Source organism: Pangasianodon hypophthalmus, chromosome 11 (genome assembly GCF_027358585.1).
Source record: "Pangasianodon hypophthalmus isolate fPanHyp1 chromosome 11, fPanHyp1.pri, whole genome shotgun sequence".
Taxonomy (NCBI): Eukaryota; Metazoa; Chordata; class Actinopteri; order Siluriformes; family Pangasiidae; genus Pangasianodon; species Pangasianodon hypophthalmus.
In genome coordinates this window covers 18,477,236-18,486,505 of record NC_069720.1, presented here as the reverse complement: position 1 = coordinate 18,486,505, position 9,270 = coordinate 18,477,236, and positions in this window count along the sequence as shown.

Sequence of the window (9,270 nt, the reverse complement as noted above, 5' to 3'; positions counted from 1 at the left end):
GTCCTATACAATCACATCCATTTCATCAGCGTAGAACTTATGCTCAGATTGTTCTATATATCTTATTCATACAACAGCAATGTTGAAGTCTAATATCTGATGGTTCAGAAGGTGTTGATTAATTTTCTAAAACAACAGTTCTGAAAACAGTGGCAGCTGTAATTCAAACCATGGGTTTACAACTGTTTATATGACTGTTTATTGTTGCTAATGACGCAAGTGACAACAGGAAGTAACTTGTTTCACAGACATTCCACATTAAATGTAACTATAAACAGTTAAAATGTAGAACGTGTTGTTCATTAATACATTAAACATTGTAATCATTGGAAAATTGCTATGGTATGAGAGGAATAAAACACTGCTGTTATAGAAAAATGACCAACTTACAGGAGTAACACCACACAGACAATAGTCACATTTACATGGACAATTTCTGTTTCAATCGGAATGAAATCAATCAGATTGATTAATCCGATCGCAGTGTTTAAAAGGACGCTGAATAAAGTAATCGGGTTGATATGCGCGTTTACATGACAGAATCGGATTTGATCTTCTGACATGCGCACAGTGCATGAATACACGTTTCCCGCCGTTCCAACATGCAGACACTAGCAGCCACTCTCTTGCCATTGCTTCTTTTTCCGTTTTAAAAAGCAGACTTAACATTTTTCACCTATTTCAGCTGCTAATTAGAAGACGATGAGCGTGTGATGTTTTATGTGGTACTGCGTGTATTTATCAAGCAATTAAAATGCCCCTTCCCGAGCCCAGAACAAGGCGTCTGTGGATGAGGGTCCGAAGCAAGGACCGGTGGGACAACGTCGTCTTGCACCACTTCACAGACGAGGAGTGGAAGGAGAATTTTAGGATGACACAACAGTCATTAATGACACTATGTTCAATGGTGAAGTGTTACATGGCACCTGGTGAGGCTACGGTCAGAGCGCCAACACCACTGACAGCCGTGCGTCATACGTCATTACGTGTTTTGTACGTCATTGCACATGTGCAGAACTATCTGGTTTCATTTTCAATCTGATGAAGTGTTTACATGTCCTCTCCATCGGATTAGAAAAGGTTTAAACCACCCCTTACGATCCGAATGAAATTTTAATTGGTTTTGGCCAATTCATTCCGATTGACGTGTTTACATGTGACTTTTTAGATCTGATTGTGCTTCTAGTCCAATTACGATCGGATTATTAGTGTCCATGTAAACGCAGATACTGATTATTCTCCTTTAACCGCATGTTTCGTCACATTTTAATCCTTACATAAAAGCGGTCATGATGTCTCTATCTGTGTAAAATTGTCTAGAAATGGACTCAACATTAAGACACTTCATAGCATCTGAATTACTTTGCACTGGGACAGAATGAGAAGTGTCTTATAAGAACTATTAAATCCTACTGAATACAGAACGGCTAGAAATAGTCTAAAAATGTGGACATTTTATTATGGCAATACCTCTTTTATGGTGAGAAGAGCATAATGCAATTATGTCAGAATGAGAAGTGTCCTATAAGAATTATTAAATCTTCGTGAATACAGAATAGTTAGATTCAGTGCACCATGTAATTGCAGTCCCTTATAAATACATATCTAGTTTTGCACAGCTCATGAAACTCAGAATATATCATTAGAAAAGGAAAACATTGTCTTGTTGAAAAGCGCACACGGACATTATGTTGAACTTTCTGTCTGACGATAATGTCCATAGATGTGGATTTTATTTTGCCATAACCAATTAAACCTGGCACATAAATTATAATTCACGTCAAGAGGTTTACTGTGAAAGCAGGTGACAACTGGGGTAAAGACCGGGAGTCATGTCAGATAAATATTACCTATAATTTTCTCCAGTCATTGTTCCCATTCAGAACGGTGAATCATGACATCCGCTTGGATGATTTAAATGTCGCAGTAGGAGATGAACACATCCTGAGATGTAACGTGTAAAATTAGTAAGTAATGAGGTGTTTTTCTGCTATAATCAGCTACTTCTGATTACGAATCAGACTTGATGTGGATGAGTGTGTAAGACATTCTAATCAACAAGTCTTTTTGTCCTGGAGCTCAATATACAATCACATTTGCTGCATTTATACTGAGGCCTATAGGACTTATATAGACCCAAGGACTAATTTAATGTAATCACACTTCATGGGTTTTCTGTAAGTCTGTGCCTCAAGGACGTCAAACTCAAATTTTGCCAACATTTTTGCCAACATTTTTGTGAGCCCTTGAAGGACCGTAAGCTAAAGCTATTAATTTTAACGTATTATTATTGATTCTGTTGATTAACAACAATTATCTGGCCTCTGAAAGTAGACTAGGACATTTTTGGAAAAAAAATTAAACCTATTAACTTTATACACTATTAGGTGATAACACTTATTAAACTGTTTGAAGGTTTTTTTTATGTTTTCTCCATTTTTCACCCCCAATTTGATCATCTGTCAATTCCCACCCACTATGGGGGAAGCCTATCACATGCTTTCTCTGAAACACTTGAAGTAAGCAAATCACATCTTTCTGAACTGCTGCTCATGCTGCATCATGGGTAGTGTAACTCACTCAGAGGAAAGCTCTATCCACCCTCTTCCACATACATCACAAATCATGCAAATAATGAAAAAAAGCCCAACAGAATAAACAAAAGTAAATCATTTGCAAATTTGCAAAAACCACCTTCTTTAAATCTGGTCTGGAGAGGAAGAGGGTTATGATGCTGATTTTTTTCTTATGTTTTGAATTGCTTTGTTATACACACCATATTTTTTCACGTTTTAGAAATCTATTTTTGTTAGGTAAATTGTAAAACACAGGTACGTTGTCCATTTTCCTAGTCAGTATCCATTGTAAGATGCAAACTTTTGCCCCTTAATTATATGAAAGGTTGGTGAAACCCCTGTTTTTAATGCTTAATGTGTACAATACGTGATATGTGATATGCTTGGATTGTACTTGCCTAAAATTCCAGTTCCCAGAATTGTTGCAACTGTAAGAAAATCTGTAAAGAAAGAGAAACATTTTCACCAGGTTTGCTCAAAATCTTTACATTCCTGTGTATCATATGTATTCCAATAAAACTAGAAAACAATGGACACAGCTGAAGTAGGCATGCTATTATTATTGATTCTATTATAGATCAAGATATTCAATACACACAAGGATAAACCAGTGTAATATTCTCACATGTGTACTGACAAGTACTGCCAGCTAAAACACTGGGTCAGTTTTCTGTGCTGTTAAACACACCACTGTTTCCACAAAGGAATGTGTGTCTGTGTGGCTTTGTGTCTATTCACAGAGAGAGAGGGAGAGTGAGAGAAACAGAGAGAGAGAGAGAGACTCCAGGGCCAAAAGAAGGCCTTGGCCCCAATCAAACCCAACTCTGAAATTCATTTGGATTTAATAATGCATGCCAGTCAGCATATACCTGAAGAAAATAAAGTGCACTTGCAGACAAAGGGCCTCTTGCAGTTTGTTTTGGAAGCTACGTGGCCTCAAGACTAAAATATTTCACACATAACAACCTCTTTTCTCTGACCTAATTAAAATACAACCCAGAACTGCTTTGATGCAAAGTAATAAGATGCTGTTGATTAACTGCTAACTAAAAGAGAAAGGCGGCTCTTGCAGACGAGTATGTGAAATTGACATTGCTAACAGCATGTGCACAATAACACAAAAACCTTCCTGAACCTTCACCTGCTTTTCTGACACAGCGTGATCTAATGCATTATCGAAAAATGAATGAAACATCACACACTAAAGTGATATGGTGAGATAACAAAGCAAACATTTTGCAAAGTAAGTGTGTACCTTGCTTTAAGAAGCTCATCCATTGGGACCTCTAATTTACACCCACACTCACAGTCAAAATGATTGATGACAATGTGAGCAGAAGCAAAGTAACCATAATGGAGCTTTAATGACACTTATATCGGTTCCTCTGGCAAACTTCCAACTTGAGTGACAGCTTTATAGTTGTTTCATTAAGATGCCACACGAATTTTGTAGGAGTATGCAGTTTCCCACAAAGTATTTCTGAGCAGATCTCTAATGGATGCTTGTTTGACATTTACAGTACATGTCCAGAAAGTACATGCGTTATTGTGGTGCTTATACCACAGTGTGGTTGAATGCTTGAATCTCAGAAGGTGTGTGTTACTTTTGTACAACAGCACAGGTAGTTCCGGCTGTAACATGTTAATATTAATGTGCTCATTGTTATTGTCATTGTCATGTTATTGTTTCTATAGTAACAGCTCATACACAGGGACTTGTATGGCTTGTAAGACTTGTAATAAACTTGTAAGACTATTAATAAAAGGATTTAAAAACAAAGTGTTGCTTAACAAAGTAACTCATAATCACTGACAATTTTGTTAGATTTTTATTTAACATTTATTTTAACGTGTGTGTGAATAAGAGAGAGAGACACAGAGAGAGAGAGAGACAGAGAGAGAGGCTGGTGATGGAATGACTGTTTATCACAGTAGTAACATAAGTGATAACAGGAACTAACTTGTCTCTTGGATGTTTCACAACATTAAATTTAACTATAAAATGTTAAAAAGCATGACGTGTCATTCATTAACAAATTAAACATTGTAAATATCGGCAAATCACTGTGGTATAAGTGGAATAACACACTCCGGACCATGCTGTTATACAAAAATAATGTCCCCTCCAGCGTGTAGTATTTACATATAACAGCACGGTATGTTGTGTGTTATTCTTTACTTTACTTTACTTTAATTAATTTCTGTGTATTATGGATAATAAATGTTGACAATGCAATGACAGAGCAAATCTTCAGCTGTCTGAATGGTAAGTTTGTTGAATGCTGAAATAAAAGAAAGAACTCTGTAAAATGTTAACTTTGTCATATTTAATTTTAGGTTATGGTTTTGTGCTTGCACTAATAAAGGATTGAAATAAAAACGCGGCACCGCAATTTCATATTTAACAACTATGAACTGCTTATAAAAGCAAAAGCTTGCTAAAATGTGCAGACAGTTAGTAAAGTCACATATAAAATGTTAGTGATTTTCTGATGTGGCTGTTGTAGGTATGTAACCAAAAACAAAAATGTGTATTAAACAGATACAAATAGGAGGTGCACTATTTTTTTTTCCTTTTTTTTTTTAAGAAACTTACCAGAAAGAAATTAAACAAGTGAACACACAAGCGGCAGTTTTACTTCCATGTGGGCGCGGGTAGTCAGATATGAGGCTCAAATAAAACCCACGTTCAATAATATGAATAAATAGGGATGGTTTAAATTAGATTACTAGTTTGTTGTATTTTGGGAAATAGAAACAAAAATGTGAAAAGAAATACAAGAAGAGTTGAGGAGAACTGTGTGAGGAGAAGTCACAGACCATGCTGACATTTCTACCTCTTGTTTTTTTTTTGTTCTAGTGTTTCTGGGGTTACAGCAGTAGGTTTCATATTTAATATTTGGAGCACTAAACAGATACAGATACAGATAGTGGCATTGCATTACACCCCTAGGCCCTTGGTATTCATGGTAATCTTCATTAGCCCACTTTTCTGGACACAAGCTTCAGAATCTTGAAGGCTACAATCTGCATTGCTCTGTATACACACATACTACATGCAAAATACATGTTTCCAATGGGAAAGCAGACTTTTGAAAACAGTAATGGTGAGCATTTTGTCGCAAAATATGAAATGCATTTATTTGCAAGTTAGTCCATGGGGAATTATATCTTTAAAAAAAATGAGAAAAAAAAACTGTTTTATTTAAAGCAGTTAGTGGCAAGTTTGTCATCAGGCTTCCTTAATTAAATTAGTAGCCCAAAGGGATGTCCAAGCTTTTTTTTAAAGGGGGGCAGGTTAGACCTCATCAAATTACCCGAGGGCCGGATATACACACACACACACAGTCATAAATATGTCTACCGCAGCGTATTAGAGTAGGAATTAAATAATGAGCTCAAAGTGCAGACTTTCACCTTTAATTTGAGCATAGCTAGATCCAAATCTGGCAAATGGTATAGAAATTACAGCACTTTTTTTTATATCTCCCCATCAAGGACCAAAATGAATTGGACTAACTAATATAATCATAAATTAAACTGCTGTTTTTAACAATTGGTTGCAAATCCACTTTACTTAAGGACTCATAAGCATAGATGTTTTTCGATGCTTATTGGTTTCTAGCTCTTTTGAAATCACTTAACTTTGTGCTTTTTGTCTGTAGAAAAAAAGCTCTTGAATTTTAGCTAACTGTTTAGCTAGATGTGTTAACACAGTCTGCTGCCACCTTCAGGTGAAAGGAAACATTGCAACGTGTTGGCCGACGCGCCGTCTATCATATGTTGTAATGGAGTAGTGGTGTTTCATTCGTGAACAAATTGGTGTTTTTGAATGAATCTTTTAAGTTAATGAATCATTCTCGTTCACTTCCACATACTGACTCATATTTTTCATTCACTTAAGTCCCACCTGTGTAAAACACGTGACTGCTTGGCGGCTTTTTCCTGCTTTTTAAAGACTGTATTAGAGTCACTTTGAAAAGTGTGTAGCACTTAGACAATTCTAATGTATTGTTCTTGTGTTGTTCATAGCATAATCCGCTATACACGAATATGTAAAAATGACTGGTGGCTAATTTTTTAAATTATTGTAGCATTGAAATCTACTTCAAACATGTATGTCATTTTTTTTCTAATTACATTTGTTACCACTCTCTCAACCTGCACTGACTGAAATGTCTTTCTTGAAAATAAATTCACCAGACCTTCTCTTTGTGGATTGGACACGCTAATTTTAATAAATCATAATACTAAAACTTGTCTCTTAGAAAACCTGGCATTTTTAAATGAATGTAATGAGTGAATAAAACAATAGCTGCGTCCGAATATCCCTACTACCCTACTATACAGTAGGCGAAAAGCAGTACGCCAAAGGAGTAGTATGTCCGTATTCTCAGGTCATAAAACAGTAAGCGAGAAATACCCGGATGACCTACAGCTTCTGCTGAGATTCTGCAGTATGGAACTAATGGACACTGCGCTATCCCATAAGGCAACGGGACTGGCGTGGAAGAGCTGTCAGAATCAAAAATGGTTGAAATCAGTGTGCCGGCTCTTTTTAAGTGTAAGTGCTATAGGTATTAAACGTTGTTCCTTGTGGTTAAACCGTACTTGTTTAACATCACTTGAGTAAATTGCTAACTTTTTGAAGGTTTAAACAAGGAAAAAAAACAGTTGCATTGCAAGTGCTCTAATCTGGCAGGCTCTTTAAGTTTTTGTGGTTATTATGATGTTGTAGGTCCAAAATGGCGGATGTAGTATGTCTGGATTGTATTCATACTACACACATATACTGATCAGTACGTACTGTATCAATGGCCGAGCAGTAGGTACTGAATTGAATGCAGTATTTACTGAATCAATTGTAGTAGGTACTGAATCGAATACAGTACATACTGAATTGATTGCAGTAGGTACTGAATCAAATGCAGTATGTACTGAATCGAATGCAGTACCTACTGAATTGATTGCAGTAGGCACTGAATCGAATGCAGTAGGTACTGAAATGAACACGAAAGGTACTGAATCAAATGCAGTATGTACTGAATCGAATGCAGTACCTACTGAATTGATTGCAGTAGGCATTGAATCGAATGCAGTAGGTACTGAAATGAACACGAAAGGTACTGAATCAAATGCAGTATGTACTGAATCGAATGCAGTACCTACTGAATTGATTGCAGTAGGCACTGAATCGAATGCAGTAGGTACTGAAATGAACACGAAAGGTACTGAATCAAATGCAGTATGTACTGAATCGAATGCAGTACCTACTGAATTGATTGCAGTAGGCACTGAATCGAAAACAGTAAATACTGAAATGAACACGAAAGGTACTGAATCGAATGCAGTAGGTACTGTCACAGTACACGATTTCGGATACACAGAATAACTGACTCATAATATCTAAAAAGACATTCACTGGTGCCACCTGAACGAATCAGAGAATGAATCTGAATGAATCTCCTGGTGAACGGAATCAAAAGATTCGAGTCACTGGGATGAATTGAAATTAGCACCGCTGTAATGGAGAAGCCGCGGGCCAGTTAACACCTCAATATGCATTCTTATGCGATCTTGCATCCTTTTGTACTCGTTCTACATCATCATCCATCACCGAAGCCCAATTCCAATACTCAAGAACACAAGTACTGAGGATGCATGAAATTACCTGGATGTGTTCTTGATATCGAGGATGCGTCATATGCAGTGCATCGAGTCCCAGAAGTCATTGGGGCAAAACAATGGTGGATGACGGAAGCCTGACCCATAACGTCTTTTTATTGACAATAATCTAAATATGCATCTACAAAGAATGATTTTGATATATGATTTAGACTGACTAATGTTATGTTTGTTATTTTATGAATGTTGCAGTGTTGAATTTATTGTCTGTTCGGTGGTCCTGTCCCACTACTAGAAATGTGCTGGGAAGGTCCAGTCTGCAACAGGAAGATGCAGCACATCTCAATTCTCGGAAAGATGTGTCCTATGTCCTCCTGTCCTTCCGAGTGTGTTCTTCCATGGTAGCATGGCAAGAACGGTCTTCACGAGAACGAAAATCCGTTCTTTGCGTTCCTATCCAAGTTGTTTGTGCACGCCCCTGCTCATACATCACGTCCGCATCACTGAATCGGAATGGATGGATTGTTTGGGTTAATCTCTCGTTTACTCCAGCTACTGAAAACAAATTGTGTTCGTGAACGAGGACAGAAGGCTCTGAAGGTTGCCATCCGTCGGATATTTGACTCACAAGTTATGATTCAGTAAAATCATTTTTCCTGTCACAGTTTTTTCAGTTAAGTAAGCTATTCAAATATATATACAGTACAGTACAGTAGTGTGTTATGTGTACAGTACAGTAGGTGTGTTATGTGTACAGTACAGTAGGTGTGTTATGTGTACAGTACAGTAGATGTTATGTGTACAGTACAGTGGGTGTGTTATATGTACAGTACAGTAGGTGTGTTATGTGTACAGTACAGTAGTGTGTTATGTGTACAGTACAGTAGGTGTGTTATGTGTACAGTACAGTAGTGTGTTATGTGTACAGTACAGTAGATGTTATGTGTACAGTACAGTAGGTGTGTTATGTGTACAGTACAGTAGGTGTGTTATGTGTACAGTACAGTGGGTGTGTTATATGTACAGTACAGTAGGTGTGTTATGTGTACAGTACAGTAGTGTGTTATGT